The sequence below is a fragment of the Paroedura picta genome, chromosome 10, assembly GCF_049243985.1.
Source record: "Paroedura picta isolate Pp20150507F chromosome 10, Ppicta_v3.0, whole genome shotgun sequence".
NCBI classification, from domain to species: Eukaryota; Metazoa; Chordata; class Lepidosauria; order Squamata; family Gekkonidae; genus Paroedura; species Paroedura picta.
In genome coordinates, this window is record NC_135378.1 from 25,135,159 (window position 1) to 25,149,101 (window position 13,943).

A 13,943-nucleotide genomic window follows, 5' to 3' on the forward strand; every position below is an offset into this window, starting at 1 on the left:
TGTACGAAAATCCCTATTGATTTAATTGTTTTTACAAGGAAATAAGATGTGAAAACATTATTTCTACATCCCATGGCCTTTCCCAACCATTTAAATTTTTCTTTTACAAGTCTAACACTTCCGAAAAACCAATACAACGCCCACCCAGAACAATATATAAAGCTAAACGAACCGTTCACTGGGTACTTATCCGTACGAAAATCCCTATAGATTTACCTGTTTTTACAAGGAAATAAAATGTGAAAAAAATATTTCTACATCCAATGGCCTTTCCCAACGATTTAAAAATTTTTCTTACAGGTCTAACACTTCCGAAAAACCAGTACAACGCCCACCCGGAACAATATATAAAGCTAAACGAACGGTTCACTGGGTACTTATCCGTACGAAAATCCCTATTGATTTACCTTTTTTTACAAGGAAATAAAATGTGAAAAAAATATTTCTACATCCCATGGCCTTTCCCAACCATATAAATTTTTCTCCTACCGGTCTAACACTTCCGAATAACCAATACAACGCCCACCCGGATCAATATATAAAGCTAAATGAACCGTTCACTGGGTACATATCCGTACGAAAATCCCTATAGATTTACCTGTTTTTACAAAGAAATAAAATGTGAAAAAAATATTTCTACATCCCATGGCCTTTCCCAACCATTTAAATTTTTCTCTTACAGGGCTAACACTTCCGAAAAACCAATACAACGCCCACCCGGAACAATATATAAAGCTAAACGAACCGTTCACTGGGTACTTATCCGTACGAAAATCCCTATTGATTTACCTGTTTTTACAAGGAAATAAAATGTGAAAAAAATATTTCTACATCCCATGGCCTTTCCCAACGATTTAAATTTTTTTCTTACAGGTCTAACACTTCCGAAAAACCAGTACAACGCCCACCCGGAACAATATATAAAGCTAAACGAACCGTTCACTGGGTACTTATCCGTACGAAAATCCCTATTGATTTACCTTTTTTTACAAGGAAATAAAATGTGAAAAAAATATTTCTACATCCTATGGCCTTTCCAAACCATTTAAAATTTTCTCTTACAGGTCTATCACTTCCGAAAAACCAATACAACGCCCACCCGGAACAATATATAAAGCTAAACGAACCGTTCACTGGGTAGTTATCCGTACGAAAATCCCTATTGATTTACCTGTTTTTACAAGGAAATAAAATGTGAAAAAAATATTTCTACATCCCATGGCCTTTCCCAACCATTTAAATTTTTCTCTTACAGGTCTATCACTTCCAAAAAACCAATACAACGCCCACCCGGAACAATATATAAAGCTAAACGAACCGTTCACTGGGTACTTATATGTACGAAAATCCCTATTGATTTAATTGTTTTTACAAGGAAATAAGATGTGAAAACATTATTTCTACATCCCATGGCCTTTCCCAACCATTTAAATTTTTCTTTTACAAGTCTAACACTTCCGAAAAACCAATACAACGCCCACCCAGAACAATATATAAAGCTAAACGAACCGTTCACTGGGTACTTATCCGTACGAAAATCCCTATTGATTTACCTGTTTTTACAAGGAAATAAAATGTGAAAAAAATATTTCTACATCCCATGGCCTTTCCCAACCGTTTGAATTTTTCTCTTACAGGTCTAACACTTCCGAAAAATCAATACAACGCCCACCCGGAACAATATATAAAGCTAAACGAACCGTTCACTGGGTACTTATCCGTACGAAAATCCCTATAGATTTACCTGTTTTTACAAGGAAATAAAATGTGAAAAAAATATTTCTACATCCCATGGCCTTTCCCAACCATTTAAATTTTTCTCTTACAGGGCTAACACTTCCGAAAAACCAATACAACGCCCACTCGGACCAATATAATAAGCTAAACGAACCGTTCACTGGGTACTTATCCGTATGAAAATCCCTATATATTTACCTGTTTTTACAAGGAAATAAAATGTGAAAAAAATATTTCTACATCCCATGGCCTTTCCCAACCATTTAAATTTTTCTCTTACAGGGCTAACACTTCCGAAAAACCAATACAACGCCCACCCGGAACAATATATAAAGCTAAACGAACCGTTCACTGGGTACTTATCCGTACGAAAATCCCTATTGATTTACCTGTTTTTACAAGGAAATAAAATGTGAAAAAAATATTTCTACATCCCATGGCCTTTCTCAACGATTTAAATTTTTTTCTTACAGGTCTAACACTTCCGAAAAACCAGTACAACGCCCACCCGGAACAATATATAAAGCTAAACGAACCGTTCACTGGGTACTTATCCGTACGAAAATCCCTATTGATTTACCTTTTTTTACAAGGAAATAAAATGTGAAAAAAATATTTCTACATCCCATGGCCTTTCCCAACGATTTAAAAATTTTTCTTACAGGTCTAACACTTCCGAAAAATCAGTACAACGCCCACCCGGAACAATATATAAAGCTAAACGAACGGTTCACTGGGTACTTATCCGTACGAAAATCCCTATTGATTTACCTTTTTTTACGAGGAAATAAAATGTGAAAAAAATATTTCTACATCCCATGGCCTTTCCCAACCCTTTAAATTTTTCTCTTACAGGTCTATCGATTCCGAAAAACCCATACAACGCCCACCCGGAACAATATATAAAGCTAAACGAACCGTTCACTGGATACTTAACCGTACGAAAATCCCTATTGATTTACCTTTTTTTACAAGGAAATAAAATGTGAAAAAAATATTTCTACATCCCATGGCCTTTCCCAACCATTTAAATTTTTCTCTTACAGGGCTAACACTTCCGAAAAACCAATACAACGCCCACCCGGAACAATATATAAAGCTAAACGAACCGTTCACTGGGTACTTATCCGTACGAAAATCCCTATTGATTTACCTGTTTTTACAAGGAAATAAAATGTGAAAAAAATATTTCTACATCCCATGGCCTTTCCCAACCAATTAAATTTTTCTCTTACAAGTCTAACACTTCCGAAAAACCCATACAACGCCCACCCGGAACAATATATAAAGCTAAACGAACCGTTCACTGGATACTTAACCGTACGAAAATCCCTATTGATTTACCTGTTTTTACAAGGAAATAAAATGTGAAAAAAATATTTCTACATCCCATGGCCTTTCCCAACGATTTAAATTTTTTTCTTACAGGTCTAACACTTCCGAAAAACCAGTACAACGCCCACCCGGAACAATATATAAAGCTAAACGAACCGTTCACTGGGTACTTATCCGTACGAAAATCCCTATTGATTTACCTTTTTTTACAAGGAAATAAAATGTGAAAAAAATATTTCTACATCCCATGGCCTTTCCAAACCATTTAAATTTTTCTCTTACAGGTCTATCACTTCCGAAAAACCAATACAACGCCCACCCGGAACAATATATAAAGCTAAACGAACCGTTCACTGGGTACTTATCCGTACGAAAATCCCTATTGATTTACCTTTTTTTACAAGGAAATAAAATGTGAAAAAAATATTTCTACATCCCATGGCCTTTCCCAACGATTTAAAAATTTTTCTTACAGGTCTAACACTTCCGAAAAATCAGTACAACGCCCACCCGGAACAATATATAAAGCTAAACGAACGGTTCACTGGGTACTTATCCGTACGAAAATCCCTATTGATTTACCTTTTTTTACGAGGAAATAAAATGTGAAAAAAATATTTCTACATCCCATGGCCTTTCCCAACCCTTTAAATTTTTCTCTTACAGGTCTATCGATTCCGAAAAACCAATACAACGCCCACCCGGAACAATATATAAAGCTAAACGAACCGTTCACTGGGTACTTATATATACGAAAATCCCTATTGATTTAATTGTTTTTACAAGGAAATAAGATGTGAAAACATTATTTCTACATCCCATGGCCTTTCCCAACCAATTAAATTTTTCTCTTACAAGTCTAACACTTCCGAAAAACCCATACAACGCCCACCCGGAACAATATATAAAGCTAAACGAACCGTTCACTGGATACTTAACCGTACGAAAATCCCTATTGATTTACCTGTTTTTACAAGGAAATAAAATGTGAAAAAAATATTTCTACATCCCATGGCCTTTCCCAACCATTTAAATTTTTCTCCTACAGGTCTAACACTTCCGAAAAACCAATACAACGCCCACCCGGATCAATATATAAAGCTAAACGAACCGTTCACTGGGTACTTATCCGTACGAAAATCCCTATAGATTTACCTGTTTTTACAAGGAAATAAAATGTGAAAAAAATATTTCTACATCCCATGGCCTTTCCCAACCATTTAAATTTTTCTCTTACAGGGCTAACACTTCCGAAAAACCAATACAACGCCCACCCGGAACAATATATAAAGCTAAACGAACCGTTCACTGGGTACTTATCCGTACGAAAATCCCTATTGATTTACCTGTTTTTACAAGGAAATAAAATGTGAAAAAAATATTTCTACATCCCATGGCCTTTCCCAACCATTTGAATTTTTCTCTTACAGGTCTAACACTTCCGAAAAACCAATACAACGCCCACCCGGAACAATATATAAAGCTAAACGAACCGTTCACTGGGTACTTATCCGTACGAAAATCCCTATTGATTTACCTGTTTTTACAAGGAAATAAAATGTGAAAAAAATATTTCTACATCCCATGGCCTTTCCCAACCATTTAAATTTTTCTCTTACTGGGCTAACACTTCCGAAAAACCAATACAACGCCCACCCGGAACAATATATAAAGCTAAACGAACCGTTCACTGGGTACTTAAATGTACGAAAATCCCTATTGATTTACCTGTTTTTACAAGGAAATAAAATGTGAAAAAAATATTTCTACATCCCATGGCCTTTCCCAACCATTTAAATTTTTCTCTTACAAGTCTAACACTTCCGAAAAATCAATACAACGCCCACCCGGAACAATATATAAAGCTAAACGAACCGTTCACTGGGTACTTATCCGTACGAAAATCCCTATAGATTTACCTGTTTTTACAAGGAAATAAAATGTGAAAAAAATATTTCTACATCCCATGGCCTTTCCCAACGATTTAAAAATTTTTCTTACAGGTCTAACACTTCCGAAAAACCAGTACAACGCCCACCCGGAACAATATATAAAGCTAAACGAACGGTTCACTGGGTACTTATCCGTACGAAAATCCCTATTGATTTACCTTTTTTTACAAGGAAATAAAATGTGAAAAAAATATTTCTACATCCCATGGCCTTTCCCAACCCTTTAAATTTTTCTCTTACAGGTCTATCGATTCCGAAAAACCAATACAACGCCCACCCGGAACAATATATAAAGCTAAACGAACCGTTCACTGGGTACTTATATATACGAAAATCCCTATTGATTTAATTGTTTTTACAAGGAAATAAAATGTGAAAACATTATTTCTACATCCCATGGCCTTTCCCAACCAATTAAATTTTTCTCTTACAAGTCTAACACTTCCGAAAAACCCATACAACGCCCACCCGGAACAATATATAAAGCTAAACGAACCGTTCACTGGATACTTAACCGTACGAAAATCCCTATTGATTTACCTGTTTTTACAAGGAAATAAAATGTGAAAAAAATATTTCTACATCCCATGGCCTTTCCCAACGATTTAAATTTTTTTCTTACAGGTCTAACACTTCCGAAAAACCAGTACAACGCCCACCCGGAACAATATATAAAGCTAAACGAACCGTTCACTGGGTACTTATCCGTACGAAAATCCCTATTGATTTACCTTTTTTTACAAGGAAATAAAATGTGAAAAAAATATTTCTACATCCCATGGCCTTTCCAAACCATTTAAATTTTTCTCTTACAGGTCTATCACTTCCGAAAAACCAATACAACGCCCACCCGGAACAATATATAAAGCTAAACAAACCGTTCACTGGGTAGTTATCCGTACGAAAATCCCTATTGATTTACCTGTTTTTACAAGGAAATAAAATGTGAAAAAAATATTTCTACATCCCATGGCCTTTCCCAACCATTTAAATTTTTCTCTTACAGGTCTATCACTTCTGAAAAACCAATACAACGCCCACCCGGAACAATATATAAAGCTAAACGAACCGTTCACTGGGTACTTATATGTACGAAAATCCCTATTGATTTAATTGTTTTTACAAGGAAATAAGATGTGAAAACATTATTTCTACATCCCATGGCCTTTCCCAACCATTTAAATTTTTCTTTTACAAGTCTAACACTTCCGAAAAACCAATACAACGCCCACCCAGAACAATATATAAAGCTAAACGAACCGTTCACTGGGTACTTATCCGTACGAAAATCCCTATTGATTTACCTGTTTTTACAAGGAAATAAAATGTGAAAAAAATATTTCTACATCCCATGGCCTTTCCCAACCGTTTGAATTTTTCTCTTACAGGTATAACACTTCCGAAAAATCAATACAACGCCCACCCGGAACAATATATAAAGCTAAACGAACCGTTCACTGGGTACTTATCCGTACGAAAATCCCTATAGATTTACCTGTTTTTACAAGGAAATAAAATGTGAAAAAAATATTTCTACATCCCATGGCCTTTCCCAACCATTTAAATTTTTCTCTTACAGGGCTAACACTTCCGAAAAACCAATACAACGCCCACTCGGACCAATATAATAAGCTAAACGAACCGTTCACTGGGTACTTATCCGTATGAAAATCCCTATAGATTTACCTGTTTTTACAAGGAAATAAAATGTGAAAAAAATATTTCTACATCCCATGGCCTTTCTCAACCATTTAAATTTTTCTCTTACAGGGCTAACACTTCCGAAAAACCAATACAACGCCCACCCGGAACAATATATAAAGCTAAACGAACCGTTCAATGGGTACTTATCCGTACGAAAAACCCTATTGATTTACCTGTTTTTACAAGGAAATAAAATGTGAAAAAAATATTTCTACATCCCATGGCCTTTCCCAACGATTTAAATTTTTTTCTTACAGGTCTAACACTTCCGAAAAACCAGTACAACGCCCACCCGGAACAATATATAAAGCTAAACGAACCGTTCACTGGGTACTTATCCGTACGAAAATCCCTATTGATATACCTTTTTTTACAAGGAAATAAAATGTGAAAAAAATATTTCTACATCCCATGGCCTTTCCCAACGATTTAAAAATTTTTCTTACAGGTCTAACACTTCCGAAAAACCAGTACAACGCCCACCCGGAACAATATATAAAGTTAAACGAACGGTTCACTGGGTACTTATCCGTACGAAAATCCCTATTGATTTACCTTTTTTTACAAGGAAATAAAATGTGAAAAAAATATTTCTACATCCCATGGCCTTTCCCAACCCTTTAAATTTTTCTCTTACAGGGCTAACACTTCCGAAAAACCAATACAACGCCCACCCGGAACAATATATAAAGCTAAACGAACCGTTCAATGGGTACTTATCCGTACGAAAAACCCTATTGATTTACCTGTTTTTACAAGGAAATAAAATGTGAAAAAAATATTTCTACATCCCATGGCCTTTCCCAACGATTTAAAAATTTTTCTTACAGGTCTAACACTTCCGAAAAACCAGTACAACGCCCACCCGGAACAATATATAAAGCTAAACGAACGGTTCACTGGGTACTTATCCGTACGAAAATCCCTATTGATTTACCTTTTTTTACAAGGAAATAAAATGTGAAAAAAATATTTCTACATCCCATGGCCTTTCTCAACCCTTTAAATTTTTCTCTTACAGGTCTATCGATTCCGAAAAACCAATACAACGCCCACCCGGAACAATATATAAAGCTAAACGAACCGTTCACTGGGTACTTATATATACGAAAATCCCTATTGATTTAATTGTTTTTACAAGGAAATAAAATGTGAAAACATTATTTCTACATCCCATGGCCTTTCCCAACCAATTAAATTTTTCTCTTACAAGTCTAACACTTCCGAAAAACCCATACAACGCCCACCCGGAACAATATATAAAGCTAAACGAACCGTTCACTGGATACTTAACCGTACGAAAATCCCTATTGATTTACCTGTTTTTACAAGGAAATAAAATGTGAAAAAAATATTTCTACATCCCATGGCCTTTCCCAACGATTTAAATTTTTTTCTTACAGGTCTAACACTTCCGAAAAACCAGTACAACGCCCACCCGGAACAATATATAAAGCTAAACGAACCGTTCACTGGGTACTTATCCGTACGAAAATCCCTATTGATTTACCTTTTTTTACAAGGAAATAAAATGTGAAAAAAATATTTCTACATCCCATGGCCTTTCCAAACCATTTAAATTTTTCTCTTACAGGTCTATCACTTCCGAAAAACCAATACAACGCCCACCCGGAACAATATATAAAGCTAAACAAACCGTTCACTGGGTAGTTATCCGTACGAAAATCCCTATTGATTTACCTGTTTTTACAAGGAAATAAAATGTGAAAAAAATATTTCTACATCCCATGGCCTTTCCCAACCATTTAAATTTTTCTCTTACAGGTCTATCACTTCTGAAAAACCAATACAACGCCCACCCGGAACAATATATAAAGCTAAACGAACCGTTCACTGGGTACTTATATGTACGAAAATCCCTATTGATTTAATTGTTTTTACAAGGAAATAAGATGTGAAAACATTATTTCTACATCCCATGGCCTTTCCCAACCATTTAAATTTTTCTTTTACAAGTCTAACACTTCCGAAAAACCAATACAACGCCCACCCAGAACAATATATAAAGCTAAACGAACCGTTCACTGGGTACTTATCCGTACGAAAATCCCTATTGATTTACCTGTTTTTACAAGGAAATAAAATGTGAAAAAAATATTTCTACATCCCATGGCCTTTCCCAACCGTTTGAATTTTTCTCTTACAGGTCTAACACTTCCGAAAAATCAATACAACGCCCACCCGGAACAATATATAAAGCTAAACGAACCGTTCACTGGGTACTTATCCGTACGAAAATCCCTATAGATTTACCTGTTTTTACAAGGAAATAAAATGTGAAAAAAATATTTCTACATCCCATGGCCTTTCCCAACCATTTAAATTTTTCTCTTACAGGGCTAACACTTCCGAAAAACCAATACAACGCCCACTCGGACCAATATAATAAGCTAAACGAACCGTTCACTGGGTACTTATCCGTATGAAAATCCCTATAGATTTACCTGTTTTTACAAGGAAATAAAATGTGAAAAAAATATTTCTACATCCCATGGCCTTTCTCAACCATTTAAATTTTTCTCTTACAGGGCTAACACTTCCGCAAAACCAATACAACGCCCACCCGGAACAATATATAAAGCTAAACGAACCGTTCAATGGGTACTTATCCGTACGAAAAACCCTATTGATTTACCTGTTTTTACAAGGAAATAAAATGTGAAAAAAATATTTCTACATCCCATGGCCTTTCCCAACGATTTAAATTTTTTTCTTACAGGTCTAACACTTCCGAAAAACCAGTACAACGCCCACCCGGAACAATATATAAAGCTAAACGAACCGTTCACTGGGTACTTATCCGTACGAAAATCCCTATTGATATACCTTTTTTTACAAGGAAATAAAATGTGAAAAAAATATTTCTACATCCCATGGCCTTTCCCAACGATTTAAAAATTTTTCTTACAGGTCTAACACTTCCGAAAAACCAGTACAACGCCCACCCGGAACAATATATAAAGTTAAACGAACGGTTCACTGGGTACTTATCCGTACGAAAATCCCTATTGATTTACCTTTTTTTACAAGGAAATAAAATGTGAAAAAAATATTTCTACATCCCATGGCCTTTCCCAACCCTTTAAATTTTTCTCTTACAGGGCTAACACTTCCGAAAAACCAATACAACGCCCACCCGGAACAATATATAAAGCTAAACGAACCGTTCAATGGGTACTTATCCGTACGAAAAACCCTATTGATTTACCTGTTTTTACAAGGAAATAAAATGTGAAAAAAATATTTCTACATCCCATGGCCTTTCCCAACGATTTAAAAATTTTTCTTACAGGTCTAACACTTCCGAAAAACCAGTACAACGCCCACCCGGAACAATATATAAAGCTAAACGAACGGTTCACTGGGTACTTATCCGTACGAAAATCCCTATTGATTTACCTTTTTTTACAAGGAAATAAAATGTGAAAAAAATATTTCTACATCCCATGGCCTTTCTCAACCCTTTAAATTTTTCTCTTACAGGTCTATCGATTCCGAAAAACCAATACAACGCCCACCCGGAACAATATATAAAGCTAAACGAACCGTTCACTGGGTACTTATATATACGAAAATCCCTATTGATTTAATTGTTTTTACAAGGAAATAAAATGTGAAAACATTATTTCTACATCCCATGGCCTTTCCCAACCAATTAAATTTTTCTCTTACAAGTCTAACACTTCCGAAAAACCCATACAACGCCCACCCGGAACAATATATAAAGCTAAACGAACCGTTCACTGGATACTTAACCGTACGAAAATCCCTATTGATTTACCTGTTTTTACAAGGAAATAAAATGTGAAAAAAATATTTCTACATCCCATGGCCTTTCCCAACGATTTAAATTTTTTTCTTACAGGTCTAACACTTCCGAAAAACCAGTACAACGCCCACCCGGAACAATATATAAAGCTAAACGAACCGTTCACTGGGTACTTATCCGTACGAAAATCCCTATTGATTTACCTTTTTTTACAAGGAAATAAAATGTGAAAAAAATATTTCTACATCCCATGGCCTTTCCAAACCATTTAAATTTTTCTCTTACAGGTCTATCACTTCCGAAAAACCAATACAACGCCCACCCGGAACAATATATAAAGCTAAACAAACCGTTCACTGGGTAGTTATCCGTACGAAAATCCCTATTGATTTACCTGTTTTTACAAGGAAATAAAATGTGAAAAAAATATTTCTACATCCCATGGCCTTTCCCAACCATTTAAATTTTTCTCTTACAGGTCTATCACTTCTGAAAAACCAATACAACGCCCACCCGGAACAATATATAAAGCTAAACGAACCGTTCACTGGGTACTTATATGTACGAAAATCCCTATTGATTTAATTGTTTTTACAAGGAAATAAGATGTGAAAACATTATTTCTACATCCCATGGCCTTTCCCAACCATTTAAATTTTTCTTTTACAAGTCTAACACTTCCGAAAAACCAATACAACGCCCACCCAGAACAATATATAAAGCTAAACGAACCGTTCACTGGGTACTTATCCGTACGAAAATCCCTATTGATTTACCTGTTTTTACAAGGAAATAAAATGTGAAAAAAATATTTCTACATCCCATGGCCTTTCCCAACCGTTTGAATTTTTCTCTTACAGGTCTAACACTTCCGAAAAATCAATACAACGCCCACCCGGAACAATATATAAAGCTAAACGAACCGTTCACTGGGTACTTATCCGTACGAAAATCCCTATAGATTTACCTGTTTTTACAAGGAAATAAAATGTGAAAAAAATATTTCTACATCCCATGGCCTTTCCCAACCATTTAAATTTTTCTCTTACAGGGCTAACACTTCCGAAAAACCAATACAACGCCCACTCGGACCAATATAATAAGCTAAACGAACCGTTCACTGGGTACTTATCCGTATGAAAATCCCTATAGATTTACCTGTTTTTACAAGGAAATAAAATGTGAAAAAAATATTTCTACATCCCATGGCCTTTCTCAACCATTTAAATTTTTCTCTTACAGGGCTAACACTTCCGAAAAACCAATACAACGCCCACCCGGAACAATATATAAAGCTAAACGAACCGTTCAATGGGTACTTATCCGTACGAAAAACCCTATTGATTTACCTGTTTTTACAAGGAAATAAAATGTGAAAAAAATATTTCTACATCCCATGGCCTTTCCCAACGATTTAAATTTTTTTCTTACAGGTCTAACACTTCCGAAAAACCAGTACAACGCCCACCCGGAACAATATATAAAGCTAAACGAACCGTTCACTGGGTACTTATCCGTACGAAAATCCCTATTGATATACCTTTTTTTACAAGGAAATAAAATGTGAAAAAAATATTTCTACATCCCATGGCCTTTCCCAACGATTTAAAAATTTTTCTTACAGGTCTAACACTTCCGAAAAACCAGTACAACGCCCACCCGGAACAATATATAAAGTTAAACGAACGGTTCACTGGGTACTTATCCGTACGAAAATCCCTATTGATTTACCTTTTTTTACAAGGAAATAAAATGTGAAAAAAATATTTCTACATCCCATGGCCTTTCCCAACCCTTTAAATTTTTCTCTTACAGGTCTATCGATTCCGAAAAACCAATACAACGCCCACCCGGAACAATATATAAAGCTAAACGAACCGTTCACTGGGTACTTATATATACGAAAATCCCTATTGATTTAATTGTTTTTACAAGGGAATAAGATGTGAAAACATTATTTCTACATCCCATGGCCTTTCCCAACCATTTAAATTTTTCTCTTACAAGTCTAACACTTCTGAAAAACCCATACAACGCCCACCCGGAACAATATATAAAGCTAAACGAACCGTTCACTGGGTACTTAACCGTACGAAAATCCCTATTGATTTACCTGTTTTTACAAGGAAATAAAATGTGAAAAAAATATTTCTACATCCCATGGCCTTTCCCAACCATTTAAATTTTTCTCCTACAGGTCTAACACTTCCGAAAAACCAATACAACGCCCACCCGGATCAATATATAAAGCTAAACGAACCGTTCACTGGGTACTTATCCGTACGAAAATCCCTATAGATTTACCTGTTTTTACAAGGAAATAAAATGTGAAAAAAATATTTCTACATCCCATGGCCTTTCCCAACCATTTAAATTTTTCTCTTACAGGGCTAACACTTCCGAAAAACCAATACAACGCCCACCCGGAACAATATATAAAGCTAAACGAACCGTTCACTGGGTACTTATCCGTACGAAAATCCCTATTGATTTACCTGTTTTTACAAGGAAATAAAATGTGAAAAAAATATTTCTACATCCCATGGCCTTTCCCAACGATTTAAATTTTTTTCTTACAGGTCTAACACTTCCGAAAAACCAGTACAACGCCCACCCTGAACAATATATAAAGCTAAACGAACCGTTCACTGGGTAGTTATCCGTACGAAAATCCCTATTGATTTACCTGTTTTTACAAGGAAATAAAATGTGAAAAAAATATTTCTACATCCCATGGCCTTTCCCAACCATTTAAATTTTTCTCTTACAGGTCTATCACTTCCGAAAAACCAATACAACGCCCACCCGGAACAATATATAAAGCTAAACGAACCGTTCACTGGGTACTTATCCGTACGAAAATCCCTATAGATTTACCTGTTTTTACAAGGAAATAAAATGTGAAAAAAATATTTCTACATCCCATGGCCTTTCCCAACCATTTAAATTTTTCTCTTACAGGTCTATCACTTCCGAAAAACCAATACAACGCCCACCCAGAACAATATATAAAGCTAAACGAACCGTTCACTGGGTACTTATCCGTACGAAAATCCCTATAGATTTACCTGTTTTTACAAGGAAATAAAATGTGAAAAAAATATTTCTACATCCCATGGCCTTTCCCAACCATTTAAATTTTTCTCTTACAGGGCTAACACTTCCGAAATACCAATACAACGCCCACTCGGACCAATATAATGAGCTAAACGAACCGTTCACTGGGTACTTATCCGTATGAAAATCCCTATAGATTTACCTGTTTTTACAAGGAAATAAAATGTGAAAAAAATATTTCTACATCCCATGGCCTTTCCCAACCATTTAAATTTTTCTCTTACAGGGCTAACACTTCCGAAAAACCAATACAACGCCCACCCGGAACAATATATAAAGCTAAACGAACCGTTCACTGGGTACTTATC